Here is a 26,286-nt window from a genome sequence, read left to right on the forward strand (position 1 = left end):
CCCGGTTTTCGAGTACGCGAGATCTTTTCTGAAAGTACGGAGAACTCCGGAGGATCAGTAAGGGGAGAAGCTCTGATATATTATCAAGTATCTCAATCCTAATTGTCATTATGTCATCTTTAAGCTAGAACCTTTTATGGGGCAAGCTCGATAATGCAGTTACGAAGAACATAGTTTTTGAACCGTATCGGTTAGGAGTTTTGATCCGGTTTTTCGTAGATAGTCTCAGTTTGACGAACCGGACTCGATTCATGAGAGAAGAGAGATAATAGGGTAATATTATCATTATATTAGTAATAAAATTTTCTTGAATGATATTATAAGGTTACCTGGTCAGTTTTAGTTAAAAACAGAAAATCGGTTTAACCGGGTTCACAGTTTACTGGTGCAGCTTAGCACCAGCACTCTCTGATGACTTTAGCAATGCTAAGGCCTCATTATTCATGTTTTATTCTCATAATAAATATGTTACTAGTGTCATTTATGCTAGTAGCTCAGAAAATAATTTTTAGAGATGTTTTTACGAGTGTTCCGATACACCTAGTTTTAGTAGTTGTACACCAGAGATATTTTAATATTATTTTAATCCACCTCCAAGCCAACCAATCACAGCTCACCCTACACCCCCAAAACCCCCAAGCCTGCCTCATTTGCTCATTGTGGCCGAAAATCACCAAGAGAAAAAGGAGAGAAAGTTCTTGGTTCATAAATCTTCAAAGCTTGATTTCTTCTGAACTAAAACTCAAATCAAAATTCCGATTTCACCAAAATGATCCTCTCTTCTTCCTCTACATAACCATATAACATATCAAGGCTGGAAATAAGGTGAGATGGCTGTCTCCCTCCCTTTTCAATTCGGTTTTCAAGGAAAACCATGTAAACATGTGTTTTCTTGATGTTTTTCCTTAGGAATCATGCTTAACTTGACTTGAGGGCCAAGAAACGTGAATTTCCAGCAACTCTAAGGTGATATATCTCTTTCTAACATGCTGAGTGAGATTTGGTCAGTTGAGAGTTTTTGGATTTAAAGTTGTTCTTGATGTGATTTAGGAGGAAAAAGTGCTTAAGGACCACCTGAAAGTTTAACCGAATTAGGAGCAGCAAAACCAGGTAGGGTTTGACGAATTTAATCTTGATTGATTGTGTTTGAGTTGTGTGATTATGATATGGTTTGGCTGTGCTTGAAATTGATTGTTTGTATGAGTAATTCTTGTTGAAATTTTGGTGAAAAATTGATGAAATTTGATGAAATTCAAGCTATGAATGTGTGTTCTTATGGCTGCTGGAAAACGAAACCCTAGAGCTTAAATTGGGGTTCAATTTGTGTTGAAATATTGTAGAAAAGATGGGGTTTTAGTGGCTGCAATTTTATTTTGAATTATGGTAAAAATCGGTTGCTGAAAAGACTGAAAAACGGGTAAAAACAGAGAAAGAATTTGAAGAATATACGAAGAACATGAAGAACACTTTGAGTGTGGTGAAGAACATTGAAGAACAGGCCTTAGATCTTAAAAAGGGCAAGGAAGTAAAATTTTTGGTGTTTTAGGGGTTGTTTGGTAATTTCTGAAAGTTAGGGTGGTAAAAGTAGAAATATTAAAAGTTACGGGTGGTAAAAAGTGAATTTTAAAGGTTAAAAGTAAAAGTGAGTTAATTTTCGAAAATTTAATAATAAAATAATAAATAATAATAAAATATTAAATAATAATATTTAATTAAAAATAATATTTTAATAAAAATAATAAAATAATGCAGAAAAGGCAGTTTTCTGTAAAAGCTTTAGAAAGACAACTTTAAGTGCAGAATCTCATAATTACCTTCATAAAACACTTAGGGAGTGGTAATAACATGTTAGAGAGGAAAAGATAGAGAAAAGATAAAAGTTAAAGAAAAGATAAAAATCGGAGAAAAAGTCTGTAAAGTTGTAACGACAGAAAAACAGACAGAGACTAGTGAACGAACTAGGGCAACATAGTTAGACCTTGAATTCCGACTAGGATTAGGTATTATATGAAAAGTTAAAATGTTTCAGTATAGACTTAATGAACCTATACTTGGGACAGGCTAACTATTCATACCGAAGTTTACATAAGCTTTAAATACATATGTTAAGCAGAGAAACACAGAGAACAGAGTAATCAGAGCAGAGTAGAGAAACACAGAAAACAGAGTAACCAGAGTAAAGTAAAGAGATAAAGAGAAAAGGAGTAATATAGATATATATGAAAAGAGTAATCAGAGAAGAGAAAAGAGATACAGAGAACAGAGTAATTAAAACAGAGTAAAGAGATACAGAGAAAAGGGCAACCAGAACAGAGTAAAGAGATATTATATATATCTACATGTTGCTTAATGCAACCCAAGAGATATTATATATAAATATATATATTAGTTGCTTGATGCAACCCAGAGCTATATTTAATATATATTAGTTGCTTAATGCAACCCAGAGCTTCTGTAGGGAAACTAAGTTACCTACAGCTATTTTCCGCTTCCCTAGAGTAGAGCAGAGTATATATATATATTTTCCTGCAGTAAGAAGAGGCTGTCTCAAATGAGCGGCTATTATTATATGCGCATTTATTTAGGAACGGAAAATCGTATCCGGGAAATCGGGATTACTCGTGACCGGATAAATGTCGGGATTGCGGGCAGCCAACCGACACATGAGCTCATGGCCTGTGCTAGGGCTAGACATGCATCATTCTTGTCTGTGCATCATTCTCTATTGCATTCCTTTCTGTGTGTGATCTATTTCTTTGTGTTTGTCTGCTTGTATGCTATTTCTATGTTTTATTTTCTTGTATTCTTTTGTCTGTGTTCTGCTTTCTATTTTCTCTACTTTCTCATCCTATCTTTATCTTCTGTTTACTGCTTCGCTATATTATGTTATTCGTCTGCTAATCGACCCCAAATAAATGAACGTAACTAATAACCCCGACCCTACTAAGAACTCCCCAGTTCTTACCCCTTCTCTCTCCCTTCCCCCTTCAGATGGAAGTAAGAGTACCTTACCATAGTTCGCTGATGACCGTTCGCAAGAAGAGGATTCTGCTCTAGATAGTTTTCTGAGTCTAGGGTGAATATCGTTCTCTGTTTATATGTATATACTGTGAAACCAGCCAACGTCTACACCCCGTTCGTATGCGCACTTTAACCTAAATCCTGTGTACGAGACTCCCGTTGTGTGGCTACTTGATGAGGTACCAGAGGGACGTCCTATGGCAATGTCTGATCGTGCAGAGGAATAGCAGATGATGTCCTACCTTTGGTGACGTTCACCTGACTTGAGTTTTGAAGACTTAGAACGTACTTTCCCTCGCTTTAGTAGTTTAGAGGGACTAGGTGAGTATAGAGTCTAGGCTAGCCTGGGTGCCAGCTTAGGGACCTCTTGAACAGGTCAGGACCTGGGATGTTGTATGTATATATATGTATATAGTTATTATCTAGCTATATCTAGGGGTGTTCTAACTAACAGTCTATATTCTAATAAAGGCTGAATCACCGAATGTTGTCAACTACTTGTGATGTGTTTATGTGTGGTTGTTTGTAACTGTTTTATATATTATTAGTTGTGAATTGATTATGAATGATACTGTTTGTTAACCCAAATGTTTTCAAAAAAAAAAGTACCTCATAAAATAACTACGTTTTTAACAACGAATCAGGCTCATATGGTAAATAATAGATAATAATTAGGAAGACAAGTTGGTAGCGCTCAGTTTCTAGTATGATCATGACGTACAAGAAATTGGGTCATTACAACATTCATCAGTATAGTGACTGTAATCTGCACAGATTCTGCACACTCTTCGTGGAACTAACTACTGGCTGTGCTATGGTGGAGAAGGCTGAACTTGCTGAGGTTGTTGTTGATTCAGTTGCATCTGCTTCAGCAAGTTAGTCATTTCACATAAGCTCTGAGCTATAGCAGCATTCTCTTTACTAGTGGATACCTCTGCAACAGCTCTTGACCGACTTTGTCTCTGCCTATGATTCCTAGTAGAGTCAGCTAAGTCGCTGATCAATTGCCATGCTTCTTCCGTAGTCTTGTACTTTTTCATAGAACCATTGCTAGCACCTTCCAGTGTGGTCCTATCTTGAGATTTTAAACCCTGTGTAAAGTAACCGAGCAAAAATATATTGTCAATCATATGATGGGGACATGCATCTCGAAGAGTATTGAAGCGTTCTAAGTATTCATAGAGGGTCTCAGATTCATCCTAAACAAACAATCATAGACATGTCCTTCCTCAGCTTATCGGCAACTTCAGCTGGAAAGAATTTATCCAGAAACTCTCTCCTAAGTGCATCCTAGTTGGAAACAGTTGCTCCGGGTTGAGTGTAGTACCACTCTCTTGCCTTTCCCTCCAGAGAAAACGGGAAGGCTTTCAATAGAATAGAGATTTCATCAGTGCCATCACGCTTAACAGTAGAACAAGCGGTCTGGAAATCCCTAAGATGCTTGATAGGCTCTTGAGCAGGTAAGCCATAAAACTTGGGCATCAAGTTGAGTAGTGAAGACTTTATTTCAAAATCTACAGCTACTGCTGGGTGGTGCGCCTAGAATGGTTGGAGCGTTAAATCAGGGGCTCCTTCCTCCTGGATAGTGACTCTTCTGGGCGCTGCCATGTCACCTGCACGTAAATGAACTGGATCAGTAGAGAAGGAGCTTGTTTCTTCCTTAGATGATGGTTCAGGTTTGTCCTCAAAGAGGAGTCGTCGACGCCTAGCTTGCCTTATACGTGAAAGAGTTCTTTCAATTTTAGGGTCAAATATTGGCAAGCTTGGATCAGGAAGTGAACGCGTCATTTAACGAAAGAAACGTACAGCTCATAGTGACAAAAATAAAATAAAATGCAAATAAATAAATTCTAATTAATAACTTTAGCACTCTATTGCAACTCCCCGGCAACGGCGCCAAAAGTTGATGCTGCGAAAATTGGCGAATTAAAAATTATTAAAATATATACGTTGCAAGTATAGTTCTTAACTCACCAGAAATCCACTTATCAATTTAGAAAGGTGTCACAGAAATTTGAAATTAAAATACTGGGAGTATGAATCCCAGGTCGTCTCCCAACGAGTTGCAGAAAAGTGTGCTATTTTATTAATTAGATGTTTTCAAAAAGGTTTGAGTTGAGTAAATAGGAAATAAAATTGGAGAATTTGAATAATGTAAATAAAAGCCTTGACTGGGAGTTGATTAGTTGGAAGTCCCGCTGTTGTTGGATTACTCTCTAGATTAATTGATAATTAAAGGTTATCCTGTTTAGTTATCTCTTACTAGGTAAGGGAAAGTCAAACAAGTTAGGATGCTATGCCCGTTCACAAGTTGCAACCCACTTAATTAAAAGGGATTGGTGTTAGTGACTAGAGGGCAAGCCAACAATAACCCAATTATAATCTTTCTTTCAAGCCTTCCAACTCAAAGGTTCCTTTCAATCAACTCCCCATCAAGTTAGGGAAATACTCACTCATTGTGAATGTAAAATTCATAACATATGAAAAGGAATTAAGGAAAGGCATTGTAAATAAAAATAAAAAATAATCAATTAAAAATAAAAGTAATCCTTGTATTAAATAATCCTAAAAATATTCCAATCGTAAAATTAAACAAAGCAAAAGACATCGAAGAGTAAAGCCAAGTAAAGAAAACGAACTAGAATGACGAAGTCTTGATGAGGTAATAACTCTTCTCAGTATCCCAATGCAAAAAGTGGTAGAAAAATAAAATCCTAAGAACTATGAATGTCTAGAGAGAAAAACCTAGAGAAGGAGTAAAAACTAGATATGAAACTAAAACTCTGTAGAATAAATGTTGTCTCTGGTTTCTGCATGTTCTTTGGCTCTAGTCTACTGTTCTGGGCCGAAAACTGGGTCAAAATAGGGCCCAAAATTGCCCCCAGCGAATCCTGCAGATTATGCAGATCGCGCACGTCACACGATCGCGTCATCCATGCGGATGCGTCATTCGCGTTTTTCCCTGCCACGCGTTCGCGTCATCCACGCCTCCGCGTCACTTGTGCTTTTCCATTTCGCACGGTCGCGTGAGCCATGCGGCCGCGTCACTGCGATTTCTCCTCATTCGCGCGAACGCGTGAGCCATGCGGCCGCGTCACTTCTCGCTGGTTATCTCCTCAATTTCTTGTATTCCTTCCATTTTTGCTAGCTTCCCTTCCATTCTCCAACTCATCCATGCCCTATAAAGCCTGAAACACTTAACACACAGATTACGGCATCGAATGGGATAAAGGAGAACTAAAATGCATAATTAAAAAGTCTCTAGGAAGCAGTTTTCAACCATATAGTAATTTTAGGAAGGAAATATAAATGCATGCTAAATTAATGAATAAGTGGGTAAGGATCATGATAAAACCACATAATTGAACACAATATAAACCATAAAATAATGGTTTATCAATCCCTAATACATCGAATGAACCGAGTTATATCTCGGCATGTTTTCCTACACTAAAAAGTTAACGGCTTTATCCTAATGAACCTCTCTCCATAATCTCGCCCGAAATTCGGTCACGAAGATCTTGACTCAAGCCGATGACTCATTCAGTTCCAACCAGTCTATAAACCAGGAACAAGGCCGACGATGGGCATTAGAAGCATTCAACACCATTTCACTGATTATATACTCATTTTCTTCAGTGATTCTTCACTGATTTGAGTTTCGGAGTCCTTTTTGCAGGTACCATGCTTGGGTTCGAGTTCATGAGGATACTCCGAGTCCAGATTGAGCTGTCAAACTCTTTGGATTAATGCAAGACCAACATATAGCTCAGAAAGAGTATCATTTCCAAAATATTTGGCGCCCACCGTGGGCCCTGTCTCGCTTTTTAGTTTTAACCTAACACTACTAGATTAGACCTGTATCTTTTTTTCTTTGTAAAAGGCGAACTATGATGGATCATTCAATAATTCCTCAAGCCAACCCAACCAATGCCGAACTCTTGGCTGCCAATGCTGCTTTACAAGCGGACAACCAACGAATGGCCGAACTGTTAGTAACAATACAGAACAATGGGGAGGAAAAGAACAATAATAAGAAGGTTAATAACAACCTCCATAAGGAACCCCAGTCAGTGTCAAACGTGAAGACAGGAGAAACACCTCCCAAGACAAAAAGACGACAGACTGGCCCTTTTCTCGAAGAAATAATGAATTTCAAAATGCCTGAAAATTTTACACTCTGAATGACTTTGATGCCATACAAGGGGATCAGAGATCCAAAAGTTCATGTCACAAAATTTGAATCTATGATGTTTCTCAATAGTGACTCCGATCCCATCTTGTGCGGATCTTTTCCAACTTTCCTAGATGGAGATGCTTTATTATGGTTTTCTAACTTACCTGTAGGTTTAATATCTTACCTCGACGAATTTTCCAAGTTGTTCATAAACGACTTTGTGGCATCCAAAATTATGTACGAGATTCAGACTATATCAGTACGATTAAGCAAGGACAACACGAGAGTTTAAAAGGCTACATAATGCGTTTCACAACAACAGCCATGGAAATCTCAGACCTCAATCTAGAGGTACAACTACATGCAATAAAGAGTGGCCTCCAACCTGGGAAATTCCAGGAAGCAATAGTAGTTGCAAAGCCGAAGACATTGGAAGAATTTAGGGACAAAGCAACTGGACAAATTGAAATTGAAGAATTATGTGAAGCTTAGAGAAATAAAAGAACATCATCTCAAAAGGAAGAGGAGAAACCTCCCAGGTCTCAAAGCAAAGATGCCAAAAAACCTTTCAAATTAACACCGAAGTTTAATTCGTACACCAAGTTCAATACGAAAAGAGAGGACATCATCAAAGAAATACTATACAACAAACTAATAAAACCGCCGAGCAAAGCAGACACATATCTGGATCAGAAGTATGTAGACAGAAGTAAACATTACACATTTCACCAGAAGTACGACCATACCACTGACGAATGCATAGTAACCAAAGACTTATTGGAGAGGCTAGCAAGACAAGGCTTACTGGACAAATATGTCACTTCCAGAAACTAGAAAGAAGCAACTAGGGACACTGACAAATCGAGCTATAGCTCTGACCACAAAGAAAAAGGAACTTGGTATGGATCAGTCAAAACTCCTGCCTCTAAAGGAGTAATAAACTATATTTCAGGTGGCTTCGCAGGAGAAGGAGCAACTAATACAGCTAGAAAAAGAAGTTATAGAGTCATGATGACAATGGAAAGATCTCGGCAAAGAACACAAACCTCGGCCTCAGTTGCCCAGATCACTTTCGGCGCGTCTGACTTCAAGTCACAGTGTCCGAACTTAGATGATCCAATGGTGATCTCGATCGACATAGGAGAGCTAACAGTAAAAAAGGTTTTACTTGATCCCGGGAGTAACGCCGACGTATAATTCTACTCGACATTTAAGAAGATGTAAGTCAGCGACAAAGGATTGCAACCATCACCCGGAGAATTGGTAGGGTTCTTCAGAGAAAGAGTCCCTGTATCAAGTTCTGTATGGTTGAGAATGAAGCTAGGGGAGTTTCCAAACTCAAAAACCCAAAATATTCAATTTTTAGTAGTTGATTGTGCAAGACCTTATAATGTTATTTTGGAGTCTTAACTCTTTCGGAGCCATTATCTCTATAGTTTACCTTTGTGTCAAGTTCCCTGTGCAGGAGAATATAGCGGTAACAGTGCATGCCAACCACAAAGAGGCTAGACAATGCTACAACGCAGGTTTAAAAGACACCCTAAAGGAGACTATCACGAGAGTCCATTCTGTCTACAACTCAGTGAACATTCCAACCTTGACCGAGCTTGATCCAAGGAGCAACAACAGTTATCCCACCCCAACAGACGACCTAGAAAAGGTACAACTTGGAAAAGCAGACCAGTTTACTAACATCAGTTTTATTTTCTCTGCAGGAACAAACAAAATCTGATTGAAACATTTAAGTCCAATTCTGACTTATTTGCATGGACACCTGCTGACATGCCAGGAATTGATTCGAACTTTATATACAACAAGTTAGCAGTCAACCCTAATGCCCGACCGATAAGGCAAAAGAAACGAAACTTGGGTACAGAAAGAAGACATGCAGCAACCACAGAAATACAGAAATTGCTTGATGCATGTTTCATTTGGAAACTTCATTTCTCGTCATGGCTAGCAAATGTGGGATGGTTAAGAAGAGCTCCAGAAAATGGCGCATATGCGTGGACTTTACAGGTCTGAACAAAGCCTGTTCAAAGGACTGTTACCCACTGCCGAATATTGATAGACTGGTGGACGACACCTCAGGGTATCAAGTGCTAAGTTCCATGGATGCCTATTCCAGTTATAATTAAATACAAATGCACTCTGATGACGAAGATAAAACAATATTTGTACCTGACCAAGGTAATTTTTGTTATAAAGTCATGCCTTTCGGACTAAAAAATACAAGAGCAACTTATCAGAGACTAATGGACAAGGTTTTCAAAGATCAAATTGGCCAAAACTTTGAAATATATGTCGACGACATGGTGGCCAAGTCAAGCTCGAAACAACAACATGAGGCCGATCTTAATGAAATTTTTCAACAACTCTGAAAGTACAATATGAGACTAAACCCAAAGAAATGTGCATTTGGAGTACATGGAGGTAAATTCCTCGGATTCCTACTAAAAAATAGGGGATAGAAGCCAACCCTAACAAGTGTCAGGCCTTGATAAACATGCAATCACCTCAGTCAATCAAAGAAGTGTAATAACTCACAGGTCGCCTAGCAGCCCTATCCCGATTCTTGCCTGCAGCAGCTGCCGAGTGATGAGCGGATAATTTATACGCTTTTTGGCATAGTTTTTACATAGTTTTTAGTAAGTTCAAGCTACTTTTAGGGATGTTTTCCTTAGTTTTTATGTTAAATTCACATTTCTGGACTTTACTATGAGTTTGTGTGTTTTTCTGTGATTTCAGGTAAATTCTGACTGAAATTGAGGGATTTGAGCAAAACTCTGAAAAAGGCTGACAAAAGGACTGCTGATGCTGTTGGATTCTGACCTCCCTGCACTCGAAATGGATTTTCTGGAGCTACAGAACTCCAAATGGCGCGCTCTCAACGGCGTTGGAAAGTAGACATCCAGGGCTTTCCAGCAATATATAATAGTCCATACTTTATTCGAAGAATGACGACGTAACTTGGCGTTGAACGCCAAGTACACGCTCCTTTCTGGAGTTAAACGCCAGAAAAACGTCATGATCCGGAGTTAAACGCCCAAAACAAGTCATAACTCAAAGTTCAACTCCAAGAGAAGCCTTAGCTCGTGTATTGATCAAGCTCAGCCCAAGCACACACCAAGTGGGCCCCGGAAGTGAATTTATGCATCAATTACTCACTCATGTAAACCCTAGGAGCCAGTCTAGTATATATAGGACATTTATCTATTGTATTAGACATCTTTGGTTTCAGTTTTGTTTTATTCTTCATCTTAGGAGATCATTGATCACGTTTTAGGGGGCTGGCCATTCGGCCATGCCTGAACCCTTTGCTTATGTATTTTCAACAGTGGAGTTTCTGCACACCATAGATTAAGGGTGTGGAGCTCTGCTGTACCTCAAAGATTAATGAAGTTCTACTTTCTTTTATTCAATTCCTCTTTTATTCTTATTCCAAGATATTCATTCGTACCCAAGAACATGATGAATGTGATGAGTTAGATAACCCTCATTATTATTCTCACTTATGAGCGCGCGTGATTGACAACCACTTCCGTTCTACATGCAACACAAGCTTGAATGTGTATCTCTTAGATTCCCCAACAGAATCTTCGTGGTATAAGCTAGATGGATGGTGGCATTTATGAGGATCCAAAAAGTCCAACCTTGTCTGTGGTGTTCCGAGTAGGATCCTGGGAATCCGGAAAGTCTACCTTGTCTGTGGTATCCGAGTAGGATTCCGGTAATGAATGACTGTGACATGCTTCAAACCTGTAACCTGCTGGGCGTAGTGACAACGCAAAAGAATCAATGGATTCTATTCCAGTAGGGGAGGGAACCAACCGGTGATTGGCCGTACTGTGACAGAGTGCGTGAGCATTAGCTTTCACTGCGAGGATGGGATGTAGCCATCAGCCATGGGTGATGCCTCCAGACTGGTTAGCTGTGCGAGTGACAGCCGCATAGGATATTTCCCCGAGAGGAAGAAAGTAGCCACAGCTGATGGTGAACCCCTATACAAAGCTTGCCATGGAAAGGAGTAAGAAGGATTGAGTAGAAGCAGTGGGAGAGCAAGCGTCCGAGAGCTCTACAGCATCTCCATTTCGCTTATCTGAAATTCCTACCAATGAATCTACATAAGTATTCTATCCTTTTTATTATTCCTTTTTATTTATTATTTAATCCAATAAAATATCATGTTTAAATTCGCCTGACTGAGATCTACAAGGTGACCATAGCTTGCTTCATACCAACAATCTCTGTGGATTCGACCCTTACTCACGTAAGGTATTACTTGGACGACCCAGTACACTTGCTGGTTAGTTGAACGGAGTTGTGAAGAAAATAAACAGTGCCATAAGAGTATACATCCTTTATAAACAAATAACAAGTGATCACAATTTCGTCCACCAAGTTTTTGGCGCCGTTGCCGGGGATTGTTCGAGTATGGACAACTGACGGTTCATCTTGTTGCTCAGATTAGGTAATTTTCTTTTCAAAAATCTTTTTTTTTCAAAAATTTTTATTTATTTTTCGTTTTTCAAAACTTAATTTTCGAAAATAATTAATAAAAAAAAAATTAGAAAATCATAAAAATCAAAAATATTTTGTGTTTCTTGTTTGAATCTTATGTTAATTTTTAAGTTTGGTGTCAATTGCATGCTTTTAAAATTTTTCTTGCATTTTTTTCGAAAATCTCATGCATTCATAGTGTTCTTCATGATCTTCAAGTTGTTCTTGATAAGTCCTCTTGTTTGATCTTGATGATTTCTTGTTTTGTGTTGTTTGTTGTTTTTCATGTGCATTTTTGCATTCATATTTTCCATGCATTAAAAATTTCTAAGTTTGGTGTCTTGCATGTTTTCTTTGCATTAAAAATTTTTCAAAATTATGTTCTTGATGTTCATCATGATCTTCATAGTGTTCTTGGTGTTCATCTTGACATTCATAACATTCTTGCATGCATCTTGTGTCTTGATCCAAAATTTTCATGTTTTGGGTCATTTTTGTGTTTTTCTTTAAAAATTTAAAAGTCAAAAATATCTTTTCCTTGTTTCCCTCCAAAATTTCGAAATTTTGGGATTGACTTGGTCAAAAAAATTTTCAAAATTAGTTGTTTCTTACAAGTCAAGTCAAAATTTCAATTTTAAAAATCTTATCTTTTCAAAATCTTTTTCAAAAATCATATCTTTTTCATTTTTTTCTATTTTTTGAAAATTTCAAAAATCTTTTTCAAATTATTTTCAAAATCTTTTTCTTATCTTTACATGTAATTTTCGAAAATTCACTAATAATTAATGTGATTGGTTCAAAAATTTGAAGTTTGTTACTTTCTTGTTAAGAAAGGTTCAATCTTTAAGTTCTAGAATCTTATCTTGTAGTTTCTTGTTAGTGAAGTAAATAATTTCAAATTTTTAAAATTAAAATCTTTTTATCTTTTATTTTATCTTTTTCAAAAAAAATTTATCTTTTTCAAAATTTGATTTCAAAATATCTTATCTAACTTCTTATCTTCTTATCTTTTTAAATTTTGATTTCAAATCTTTTTCAATTAACTAACTAACTTGTTGTTTGTCTCTTATCTTTTTCAAAACCACCTAACTACTTTTCCCTCTCTAATTTTCGAAAATATCTCTCTCTTTTTCAAAAATTCTTTTTAATTAATTAATTGTTTCATGTTTTAATTTTAATTACATTTTATTTTTAATTTTCGAAAAATTACTAACTCCTTTTCAAAATTATTTTCGAATTCTCTCCTCTTCTCTTCTTCTATTTAATTATTTAATTACTAATATTTCTCTTCACCTCTCTTCATTCATATCCTAACATCTCATCTCACATCTCTGCCATCCTCACAGTTGTGTTTCTTCCATTACATTACATTCTTTGTCTCCCCCTCTTCTTCTACCCCTTTCTTCTTCTACTAACATAAAGGAATCTCTATACTGTGACATAGAGGATTCCTTTTTCTTTTCTTGTTTTCTTCTCTTTCATATGAGCAGGAACAGGGATAAAGGCACTCTTGTTGAAATTGATCCAGAACCTGAAAGGACTCTGAAGAGAAAATTAAAAGAAGCTAAATTACAACAATCCAAAAACATCTTTAAGAGAAACAACCTTTCAGAAATTTTCGAACAAGAGAAAGAGATGGCAGAAGAAAATAATAATAATAATGCAAGGAGAATGCTTGGTGACTTTACTAAACCAACGTCCAAGTTTGATGGAAGAAGCATCTCCATTCCTGCCATTGGAGCCAATAACTTTGAGCTTAAGCCTCAACTAGTTGCTTTAATGCAACAAAACTGCAAGTTTTATGGACTTCCATCTGAAGATCCTTACCAGTTTTTAACTGAGTTCTTGCAGATCTGTGACATTGTAAAGACAAATGGAGTTAATCCTGAAGTCTACAGACTCTTGCTTTTCCCTTTTGCTGTAAGAGACAGAGCTAGAGTATGGTTGGATTCACATCCCAAAGATAGCCTAGACTCATGGGATAAGCTTGTCACTGCATTCCTGGATAAATTCTTTCCTCCTCAAAAACTGAGCAAGCTGAGAGTGGATGTTCAAACCTTCAAACAAAAAGATGGTGAATCCCTCTATGAAGCTTGGGAAAGATACAAGCAGCTGACCAAGAGATGTCCATCTGACATGTTTTCAGAATGGACCATATTAGATATATTCTATTATGGTCTCTCTGAATTTTTGAAAATGTCATTGGACCATTCTGCAGGTGGATCTATTCACCTGAAGAAAACGCCTGAAGAGGCTCAAGAACTCATTGACATGGTTGCAAACAACCAATTCATGTACACTTCTGAGAGGAATTCCGTGAATAATAGGGTACCTCAGAAGAAAGGAGTTCTTGAAATTGATGCTCTGAATGCCATATTGGCTCAGAACAAAGTGTTGACTCAACAAGTCAACATGATCTCTCAAAATCTGAATGGATTGTAACATGCATCCAATAGTACTAGAGAGGCAGCTTCTGAAGAGGCTTATGATCCTGAAAACCCTGCCATGGCAGAGGTTAATTACTTAGGTGAACCTTATGGAAACACCTATAACTCATCATGGAGAAATCATCCAAATTTCTCATGGAAGGATCAACAAAAACCTCAACAAGGTTTTAACAATGGTGGACGCAACAGGCTGAATAATAGTAAGCCATATCCATCATCTTCTCAGCAATAGACAGAGAACTCTGAACAAAATACTGCTAATTTAGCAAATATAGTCTCTGATCTGTCAAAGGCCACTTTTAGTTTCATGAATGAAACAAGATCCTCTATTAGAAATCTGGAGGCACAAGTGGGCCAGCTGAGTAAGAAAGTCATTGACACTCCTCCCAGTACTCTCCCAAGTAATACAGAAGAAAATCCAAAAGGAGAGTGCAAGGCCATTGATTTAATCAAAGTGGCCGAATGCACCAAGGAGGAGGAGGACGAAAATCCCAGTGAGGAAGACCTCTTGGGACGTTCCTCAAGCAAGAAGGAGTTTCCTATTAAGGATCCTGAGGAATCTGAGGCTCATCTAGAGGGCATAGAGATTCCTTTAAATCTCCTTCTGCCATTCATGAGCTCTGAAGAATATTCATCCTCTGAAGAGAATGAAGATGTGACTGGAGAGCAAGTTGCTCAGTACTTAGGAGCTATCATGAAGCTGAATGCCAAGCTGTTTGGTAATGAGACTTGGGAAAGTGAACCTCCCTTGTTCATTAGTGAACTAGATACTTGGATTCAGAGAACTCTACCTCAAAAGAAACAAGATCCTGGCAAATTCTTAATACCTTGCACCATTGGCACATTGAGCTTTGAGAAGGCTCTATGTGATCTGGGATCAGGAATAAATCTCATGCCACTCTCTGTAATGGAGAAGCTGGGAATCATTGAGGTACAACCTGCCTTGTTCTCATTACAATTGGCAGACAAGTCCATAAGACAAGCTTATGGAATAGTGGAGGACGTGCTAGTAAAGGTTGAAAGCCTTTACATCCCCACTGATTTCATAATCCTAGACACTAGGAAGGAAGATGATGAATGCATCATCCTAGGAAGACCTTTCCTAGCTACAGCAGGAGCTGTGATAGATGTCAACAGAGGTGAGTTAGTCCTTCAATTGAATGGGGACTACCTTGTGTTTAAGGCACATGGCCATCCCTCTGTAACAAAAGAGAGTAAGCATGAAGAGCTTCTCTCAGTTCAAGGTCAAGAAGAACCCACACAGTCAAACTCTAAGTTTGGTGTTGTGAGGTCACAACCAAACTCTAAGTTTGGTGTTCAAACCCCATATCCAAACTCTAAGTTTGGTGTTGGGACTACATTAACATTGACCTGATCACCTTGTGGAGCATTGTCAAGCTATTGACAATAAAGAAGCGCTTGTTGGGAGGCAACCCAATTTTATTTTTCTAATTTTATTTTATTTTGTTTCTTTGTTATTTTTGTGTTTAATTAGGTACATGATCATGAGGAGTCACGAAAAAATCAAAAAAATTAAAAACAGAGTCAAAAACAGAAGAAAAAAGTTTTCACCCTGGAGGACGCACGGGCTGGCGTTCAACGCCCAGAAGGTGCATCTGGCCGGCGTTCAACGCCAGAACAGAGCACCATTCTGGCGCTGAACGCCCAAAACAAGCAACAACCTGGCGTTAAACGCCAGGATGCGCACACAGAGGACAATCTGGCGCTGAACGCCAAAAACAAGCATGGAACTGGCGTTCAACGCCAGAAACATGCATTACATGGGCGTTTAACGCCCAGAACATGCACCAATGGGTGTTTGAACGCCAGAATGATGCATGAAGGCATTTTACATGCCTATTTGGTGCAAGGATGGAATTCCTTGACACCTCAGGATCTGTGGACCCCCACAGGATCACCTCAACGATCTGTGAACCTCACAGGATCCCCACATACCTCGCCCTATCTCTCTATATTCATGGTCATCCCTTCTGTTTTTCATTCACCACTCACCCTTTCCCATAAACCCCACTCACCTTCAAAATTCAAAATTCTTTCCCACCCAATCCCACCCATATAGCCAAATCCATCTCCCCTCACTCTCCTCCATTTTCTTCTTCTTCTACTTTTCTTTTCTTTCTTGCTCGAGGGCGAGCAATATTTTAAGTTTGGTGTGGTAAAAGCATAGCTTTTTTGCTTTTCCATTACCATTAATGGCACCTAAAGCCAGAGAAACCTCAAAGGGAAGACAAAAAGCTTCCACCTCTGAGTCTTGGGAGATGGAATAACTCATGTAAGCTGGAATAGCTCAGTTGGTTAAAACATGTGGCTGCAAATCAAGAGATCCCTGAGATACCTCAGGGGATAAGTTGTCCTCCACACAATTATTGGAAGCAACTAAGGGTGGAACATCATGAGCACTCCATCATTCTCCAAGAAATAAGAGAAGATCAAAGAGCAATGAGGGAGGAGCAACAAAGGCAAGGAAGAGATATAGAGGAGCTCAAAGAGCACCATTGGACCTTCAAGAAGGCACCACCCTCACTCAGGTGGATTCATTCCTTGTTCTTTAATTCTTTCTATTTTCGGTTTTTTATTATTATGTTTATCTATGTTTTGTGTCTTTATTTCATGATCATTAGTATGTAACCATGCCTTAAAGCTATGAATAAAATCCATTAGTCCTTCACCTCTCTTAAAAGAAAAATGTTTTAATTCAAAAGAACAAGAAGTACATAATTTTCGAAATTATTATTGAATTTAGTTTAATTATATTGATGTGGTGACAATGCTTTTTGTTTTCTGAATGAATGATTGAACAGTGCATATGTCTTTTGATCTTGTTGTTTATGAGTGTTAAAATTGTTGGTTCTTGAAAGAATGAGGAACAAAGAGAAATGCTATTGATGATCTGAAAAACATCATGAAATTGATTCTTGAAGCAAGAAAAAGCAGTGAAAAAAAAAATAGTATGATCTAAAAAGAGTATATAGAAAAAGAAGGAGCAATAGAAAAAGCCAATAGCCCTTAAAACCAAAAGGCAAGGGTAAAAAGGATCCAAGGCTTTGAGCATCAATGGATAGGAGGGCCCAAGGAAATTAAAATCCAGGCCTAAGCGGCTAAACCAAGCTGTCCCTAACCATGTGCTTGTGTCATGAAGGTCCAAGTAAAAAGCTTGAGACTGAGTGGTTAAAGTCGTGATCCAAAGCAAAAGAGTGTGCCTAAGAGCTCTGGACACCACTAATTGGGGACTCTAGCAAAGCTGAGTCACAATCTGAAAAGGTTCACCCAGTTATGTGTCTGTGGCATTTGTGTATCCGGTGGTAATACTGGAAGACAAAGTGCTTAGGGCCACAGCCAAGACTCATAAGTAGCTGTGTTCAAGAATCAACATGCTTAACTAGGAAAGTCAATAACACTATCTGAAATTCTAAGTTCCTAGAGAAGCCAATCACTCTGAACTTCAAAGGAAAAAGTGAGATGCCAAAACTGTTCAGAAGCAAAAAGCTACAAGTCCCGCTCATGTAATTAAATTAATATTCATTGATATTTTGGACTTTATAGTATATTCTCTTCTTTTTATCCTATTTGATTTTCAGTTGCTTGGGGACAAGCAACAATTTAAGTTTGGTGTTGTGATGAGCGGATAATTTATACGCTTTTTGGCATAGTTTTTACATAGTTTTTAGTAAGTTCAAGCTACTTTTAGGGATGTTTTCCTTAGTTTTTATGTTAAATTCACATTTCTGGACTTTACTATGAGTTTGTGTGTTTTTCTGTGATTTCAGGTAAATTCTGACTGAAATTGAGGGATTTGAGCAAAACTCTGAAAAAGGCTGACAAAAGGACTGCTGATGCTGTTGGATTCTGACCTCCCTGCACTCGAAATGGATTTTCTAGAGCTACAGAACTCCAAATGGCGCGCTCTCAACGGCGTTGGAAAGTAGACATCCAGGGCTTTCCAGCAATATATAATAGTCCATACTTTATTCGAAGAATGACGACATAACTTGGCGTTGAACGCCAAGTACACGCTCCTTTCTGGAGTTAAACGCCAGAAAAACGTCATGATCCGGAGTTAAACGCCCAAAACAAGTCATAACTCAAAGTTCAACTCCAAGAGAAGCCTTAGCTCGTGTATTGATCAAGCTCAGCCCAAGCACACACCAAGTGGGCCCCGGAAGTGAATTTATGCACCAATTACTCACTCATGTAAACCCTAGGAGCCAGTCTAGTATATATAGGACATTTATCTATTGTATTAGACATCTTTGGTCTCAGTTTTGTTTTATTCTTCATCTTAGGAGATCATTGATCACGTTTTAGGGGGCTGGCCATTCGGCCATGCCTGAACCCTTTGCTTATGTATTTTCAACAGTGGAGTTTCTGCACACCATAGATTAAGGGTGTGGAGCTCTGCTGTACCTCAAAGATTAATGAAGTTCTACTTTCTTTTATTCAATTCCTCTTTTATTCTTATTCCAAGATATTCATTCGTACCCAAGAACATGATGAATGTGATGAGTTAGATAACCCTCATTATTATTCTCACTTATGAGCGCGCGTGATTGACAACCACTTCCGTTCTACATGCAACACAAGCTTGAATGTGTATCTCTTAGATTCCCCAACAGAATCTTCGTGGTATAAGCTAGATGGATGGCGGCATTTATGAGGATCCGGAAAGTCCAACCTTGTCTGTGGTGTTCCGAGTAGGATCCTGGGAATCCGGAAAGTCTACCTTGTCTGTGGTATCCGAGTAGGATTCCGGTAATGAATGACTGTGACGTACTTCAAACCTGTAACCTGCTGGGCGTAGTGACAACGCAAAAGAATCAATGGATTCTATTCCAGTAGGGGAGGGAACCAACCGGTGATTGGCCGTACTGTGACAGAGTGCGTGAGCATTAGCTTTCACTGCGAGGATGGGATGTAGCCATCAGCCATGGGTGATGCCTCCAGACTGGTTAGCTGTGCGAGTGACAGCCGCATAGGATATTTCCCCGAGAGGAAGAAAGTAGCCACAGCTAATGGTGAACCCCTATACAAAGCTTGCCATGGAAAGGAGTAAGAAGGATTGAGTAGAAGCAGTGGGAGAGCAGGCGTCCGAGAGCTCTTCAGCATCTCCATTCCGCTTATCTGAAATTCCTACCAATGAATCTACATAAGTATTCTATCCTTTTTATTATTCCTTTTTATTTATTATTTAATCCAATAAAATATCATGTTTAAATTCGCCTGACTGAGATCTACAAGGTGACCATAGCTTGCTTCATACCAACAATCTCTGTGGATTCGACCCTTACTCACGTAAGGTATTACTTGGACGACCCAGTACACTTGCTGGTTAGTTGAACGGAGTTGTAAAGAAAATAAATAGTGCCATAAGAGTATACATCCTTTATAAACAAATAACAAGTGATCACAATTTCGTCCACCACCGAGTCATATCACTTCTTCAATACCCTGAAAAAGGCCAAGAAGTTCGTCTGGATAGACAAATGCGAAAAAGCCTTTGTCGAATTTAAAAACCTCCTAGGTTCACCACCTATACTTAAGAAGCCACAACAAGGTAAACCCCTTTTTCTATTTCTTTCAATTTCAACTAACACGGTTAGCTCCATGCTTGTAACAGAAACAGGAAAAGAGCAACACCTAGTATTTTTTGTGAGCAAAGTACTACAAAATGCTGAAACAAGGTACTCGACAATAGAAAAATTAGCAATTGGCTTAGTCATCACAGCACGGCGTCTGCAACATTATTTTCAGACACATCAGATAATAGTTTGAACTGGCCAACCCCTACGTCAAATATTATCAAAACCAGACCTAGCAAGTTGACCTACGAAAAGGGCAATAGAGCTCTCAAAATTCGATATCTCCTATCAATCACGAGGATCTCCTAAAGCCCAAGTACTGGTCGACTTTATTTCAGAATTCACCAATACAGAAGAAACGGTCAAGACATGGGAACTATATGTAGATGGTGCATCAAATGAGAGCGGATGTGGAGCAGGGATCCTACTAAAAGATGACACTGGAGTGCAAGCCGAACAGTCAATCAAATTCCTTTTTCAAGCCACGAATAACCAAGCCAAATATGAGGCACTCCTAGCAAGCCTAAGGTTAGCAAAGGAAATAGAAGTAAAAAACCTAAAGGTTTGTTATGACTTCCTTATCGTAGTGCAACAAGTAACCGGTCACTTTCGGGTATGAGATCCGCTCTTAGAAAAGTACTTAGCTTCGGCAAAAAACATGATACAACATTTTCAAAATTTTGAAATATCATATCTACCTAGAGAACAAAACTGTATGGCCGATATTTTATAAAAATTAGCCACATATAGGGTAACTGATTCATCAGACAAATTATATCATCTTACACTAACTGAACCAAGTTTAGATATCAAATCTATTATAAGTGTGTCACAGGAAGAAGATCGGTGGAGCCCATTCATTCTCTATTTGAGAACTGGAGCAATACCAGAGAATGAAAACCTAAGGTCATTGAGACATAAAGCGAGCCATTACACCATGATGGGAGCCGATCTATACAAACGGGGTATCTCTAGACCATTACTAAAATGCATCGGCTGCGAAGATGCAGCAAACGCCATTGCCGAAGTCCATGATGGTATCTGTGGACACTACACTGGAAGCAGAAGCTTAGCCAAGAAGATTTTACGAGCTGGATACTACTGACCAACATTACGAGAAGACTGTAGAAACAAAGTACAGAGGTGCGACGCATGCCAAAGGTGAGCACCACTCATCCATAGCCCGGCCGAGCAGCTGAATGACGACAAGTCATCTTAGGCTAGTTTCACAAGCATTTTTCGCTTATTTTCATTAGGTTTCATGCACTTTCTTGAGCAATAAGTGAGTAATTGGATTGAAATTTCATGCATCCCCTGATTCAATTAAACATGGTTGTTTATGTGCTTTTTCATAAGATTTTATGCAAATTTTACTTCATGATATGAATGATGCAAAAACCTTGTGATTATAGCAAACTTTGATGCAATTGTTTAATTGATATTAGGTGGAAAAGAAGCAGGGGAGAAGAGCACCTTAGCGCTACGCTTGTTTAAAGAACGTTACGTTCCCCTGCAGCACAACCCTTGGCGACGCGTACGTGTAGAAATGGCATTTTTGAAAGGCCACACGTACACGTGGATGACGCATACGAGTGGGAGGGATCTACGCTCTACACCCAAGAGCGCTGCGTTCTTCACCAAAGAGCGCCTGCAAAGACCTTCAAAGTTAGATTTTAAATTTGGCTAGCGACGCGTGCGCATCAGTGATGCGTACGCATAGAAGTGGCATTTGTGAAGGGTCATGCAAACGCGTGGATAGAGCAGCAGCGTGGAAGTGACATTTTGAAATCTACATGTACGCGTGAATGACGCGTACACGTGGGAAAGCGCTCTTAGCGCGATTGCTACGCTCTCATGGAGAGCGCTGCAAAGGACGCGTAGACATATGTGATGTGTACGCGTGACAAGTACTATAGATAGAGAGGATGCATCCAGTGCTATGCTCTCCTCAAGAACGCTACGTTCTCTTGGGAGTATCCACACGGCACCAACTAAGATCCATTCTAGCTTGCTTCAACAGAGGCCAAAAAGCCCAATCCAATGACTTGAAGACTGAATTGGAAAGTGTATAAATAGAGGAGAATTTGATTTAGAAAAGGGGATATAGAAGGCTAGGGAGTCAGATACCCTAATTGGAAAACTCTGCACTCATTTTCACTTGTATTTCCTTTTCTGCATTTTTCTTTACTTTCTCTACTTTCTGTTTTTACTTGAGCAATGATGAACTAAACCCCAAATTCATTATGGGAAGGAGCTCTATTGTAATCATGATGGATCAATGAAATTCTTCTTCTTCTCAATTCATTTGTGTAGCTATAGGATATCTTCTATTTTGATTGTGAATTATTCACTCCGAAAGGGAGTTTAATTCAGCTGAATGCTTGTCTGAGCCTCGGAAAGGGAATCACTTGCATTAGAATTGGAGCTCTATCATTCACAGTTCTCCTAACTAACTCCATTCGGGAGGAATTGAGGTTTTGAGAATTTGTGTGGCTTATGGATAAGAGAATGTGCTCTAACTCTTCTCATGACAATTAGATCAAGGAATTGGCAAGATTGATTGTGATTAGAGAGATTGGATTGCCAAGGAATTGGGATCCAATCAATTTCAATCCGCCATAGATCTACTCATATGATTGAGAAAGGAGTTGAGACCCATTTGATTCATGATGGATTATGATATCTCCAATCCCTGATGATTCATTTTCTTTGAATTTCCTCAATTTAGATCTCTCTGATTTCACTTCAATTTAAATTGTTTATTACTGTTTTGATTCTCTGCACCCATTTCCCTTTATAATTCATGCAATTTAAGTTCACTGCAATTTATATTCTGCAATTTTACTTTCTTGCACTCTAAGATTCAGGGCCCGTTTGGGAAGCTTTAGAAGTAACTTTTTTTAATTTTTGACTTATGAAAAGTAGTAGTATTAATGTCTGGTGCAATTTTAAAAACCAAATTACAAATTTCTAAGAAGCTATTTAGGAGCTTATAGAGAAGTTAAAAAATGACTTCTCTCATAATACTTCTACTTTTCATCACATTTCTATAAAATAAGCATTTTTAGAGTTAAAAATCCAAACACAAAATAACTTATTTATAAGTTACTTTTAACAGAGTCATTTATTGTTTAAGTTATTTTATCAAAAGGAGCTTAATTAAGTTGGTTAACCAAACTGGGCCTCAGTCATTTATATTTCTTGCAATTTAAGATTCAGCTCTTTTAGTTTCTTGCTCTTTATGTTTCTGTCATTTAAGTTTCTTGCCATTTAAGTTTCTGCCAATTTGCTTTTAGTAATCTATATTCTCTGCAATTTACATTCTGTCAAGTTAATTTCACCAAAAATCTCTCAATATTTCACTTAACTAGATTAATCCTCTAACTAAAGTTGCTTGATCCATCAATCACTATGAGATTAACCTCACTTTTGTGAGTTTTACTATTTGATGCGACCCAGTACACTTGCCAGTTAGTTTGTGCAGAATCAATTTTTTGCCATCACTGCACGCATCAGACGTTAGTTGGCTTTTTCATAAATGGGGGATGGATATACTCGGCCCATTCCCGGTAGCACTAGGATAGGTAAAATTCCTATTAGTAACAATTGATTACTTCACAAGGTGGATAAAAGCACAACCACTTGCGAAAATAACCTCAGACAAGGTAGAGGGAGAAGAGGTGCATCCACCTCCTTTGATTCTGAACCAGAGAGAACCTTCTTGATGTTAAGAAGTGAAACAAGAGGGAATGGAGTGATTGGAAAAGAAGAGTCAGAAGAAGGAGATCAAGAGATGGATGATAACCTCCCTAATCCTCTAGAGGATGTGGCCAACAATGGCCAGCCTCCAAGGAGAGTTCTAGCCTCTTACACCATCCCCAACCTGATGAATTGTGGGAGCAATATCTTAACCCCCAATGTCCATGCTAATAATTTTGAACTCAAGCCCCAACTAATCACTCTAGTTCAGAATAATTGCCAATATGGAGGAAGTCCTGCTGAAGATCCAAACCAACATCTCTCTGTTTTCTTGAGAATTTGTGATACTGTCAAAACTAATGGAGTCCACCCTAACATCTATAAGCTATTGTTGTTACCATTTTCACTAAGGGATAAGGCCACTCATTGGCTAGAAACCTTACCAAAGGAAAGTATCACCAATTGGGATGATTTGGTTAACAAGTTCCTAGCCAAATTCTACCCTCCTCAAAGAGTCATTAAGCTGAAAACTGATGTGAAAATCTTTAGACAGCTAGAGGGAGAGTCATTATATGAAGCTTGGGAGAGGTATAAAGCATTGATTAGAAGATGTCCAGAAAGAATGTTCAGTGAGTGGGTTGAGCTCCAAAATTTCTATGAGGGTCTATCCATGAGTTCAAGGAAAGCTTTAGATTACTCTTTAGGAGGATCATTGCAAATGATGAAGACTGCACAAGAAGCACACGACCTCATAGACATGGTTGCCAACAATGAGTATTTCTACTCATCTGAAAGACAAGCAACTCCCAAGAGAGGCGTATTCGAGCTTGAAGGTGTTGATACAATATTAGCTCAAAACAAGATTATGCATCAGTAACTTCAACAGCAAATAGACATGATGTCAAAAAGGATGGATGGACTGCAACTTGTAGCAGTGAGCACAACTAACCAACCACCAGTTGTGTGGGGACAAAATGAAGTGAGTTATGAAGAACAGCAGCTTGAACAAGTTCAGTATATGCACAACCAAGGTTTTGGACCAAATGATTTCTATGGGGACACTTACAACTCCTCTTGAAGGAACCACCCCAATCTAAAGTGGGGAGAGAACCAGAACTCATGGCAAAGAAATTCCAACCCAAGCAATTCACGTAACATAATCCATCAAAACCATCAAGCTACTAACCAAAATTCATACAGAAAACCACAAAATAATCATCCCACTTCCACTCACTATCCACCAAATAACCCCTCAGCTAACCACAATAACTTTCATCCACCATCAACATCCCACACTCAATCACAATTACCACAAGAATCCCAAAGAATCTCCAATTTGGAGATGATGATGGAGAAAATAATAAAGCATCAAGAATTGACCAACAAGAATCATGAAGCCTCACTGAGGAATCTGGAAAGACAAATTGGGCAATTGTCCAAGCAGCTAGCTGAAAGACCAACCAATGCATTTCCAAGTGACACCATTCCCAACCCCAAGGAAGAATAATGCAAGGCAATTCAACTAAGGAGTGGAAGAACATTAGAAAATGACAAGGTTGACAGCAAGAAAGAAGTAATAGCTGAAGAGAAGGACCAGGAGAAACCCAAGAAGAAGGAGGAGGAACCACAAGCTTCAAGGAAGGGAAAGCAAGTTTATAGGAAATGACTGTTGCCGGTTTGGAATCAATAAAAAACAAGCATCAATCCGTCGGTAGAATAGTCCAAACCAACAACAACTCTCACAATCAAATGTGAACTCAAAACAATGTCACAATTCAAAACTAATTCCAAACCGAGAGTATTTGACTCTCAGATCATCTCCCAAAGACACTTGAGATCAATGAGTACACAATTCTGGTTGTAGTGATCAAGGGGTTTTCAATAAAGAAATAAACACATAAAGCAATAAAAGAACATGCAAAATTGTAATGATTAAACTAATGAAGAAATTAAAGAACCGACTATGCACTATAAACAAGTAAAGTATAAAAGAGATCAACATATATATGTATGAAGGATTGAAAACATAAAAAAAGTCTTGGCTTGGGGTGAGCTAAGGGTCCTTTCCTTGTTAGAACCACAACTATGACAATTATTATAGATTAATTTCACTTGATCAACCCTCACATCGGAAAGTAAGTTAAATGAGCATAAGTGTTCTTAACCCACAAATCCTAAATTGCTTGCTAATTGCCTTAGCAACAAATTAGCGTTAGTAGGAACAAGAACAATTAACAATCCAAGAATTGACACTAAATATTTGACATTCCAACTCTAGGAACCCAATTTCTCACTTGGTGGGCAAAAGCCATGGTTGACATTTTGTCAAACACTTGATGGGCAAAAGCATTAAACATGGAAAAAATGAGAAAAAGCATGAAACTAAAAGCAACAAATGATCTCAATCAACAAGAATAACATAAGAAAGCATGAAACAAACATTAAACATCAAATTCATCAACAAGAAATTGAAATTGCAAAAAAAAAGATAAGTAAATTTGAACTATAACTTGAATTATAAGAAAGAGTAAGAACAATGTAACTATAAAAAGTAATAACAAAGAGATACTTACAATGGAAGCTAGCAAAATCCAGGATCAAAAATGGAAATGGCACTTGAATGTAAAACCCTAATATAAACCCTAATAGAGAAGATGAAAAACATAGAGAAAAACTAAACTAAAAGCTTCCTACTCTACTCCTAAGCTATACTAATGATATGATATGATCTTCATTTTCCCTTCAATATGAGCTAAATGGCTTCAGAAATGGGCCTCCAAAACCCCAAAATTGCGAGTCACGTGCCATTTTAATAAAGGCATGTGTGGACAGCTGTGTGTACGCA

This window comes from Arachis stenosperma, chromosome 5 (assembly GCF_014773155.1).
Source record: "Arachis stenosperma cultivar V10309 chromosome 5, arast.V10309.gnm1.PFL2, whole genome shotgun sequence".
Lineage (NCBI taxonomy): Eukaryota > Viridiplantae > Streptophyta > Magnoliopsida > Fabales > Fabaceae > Arachis > Arachis stenosperma.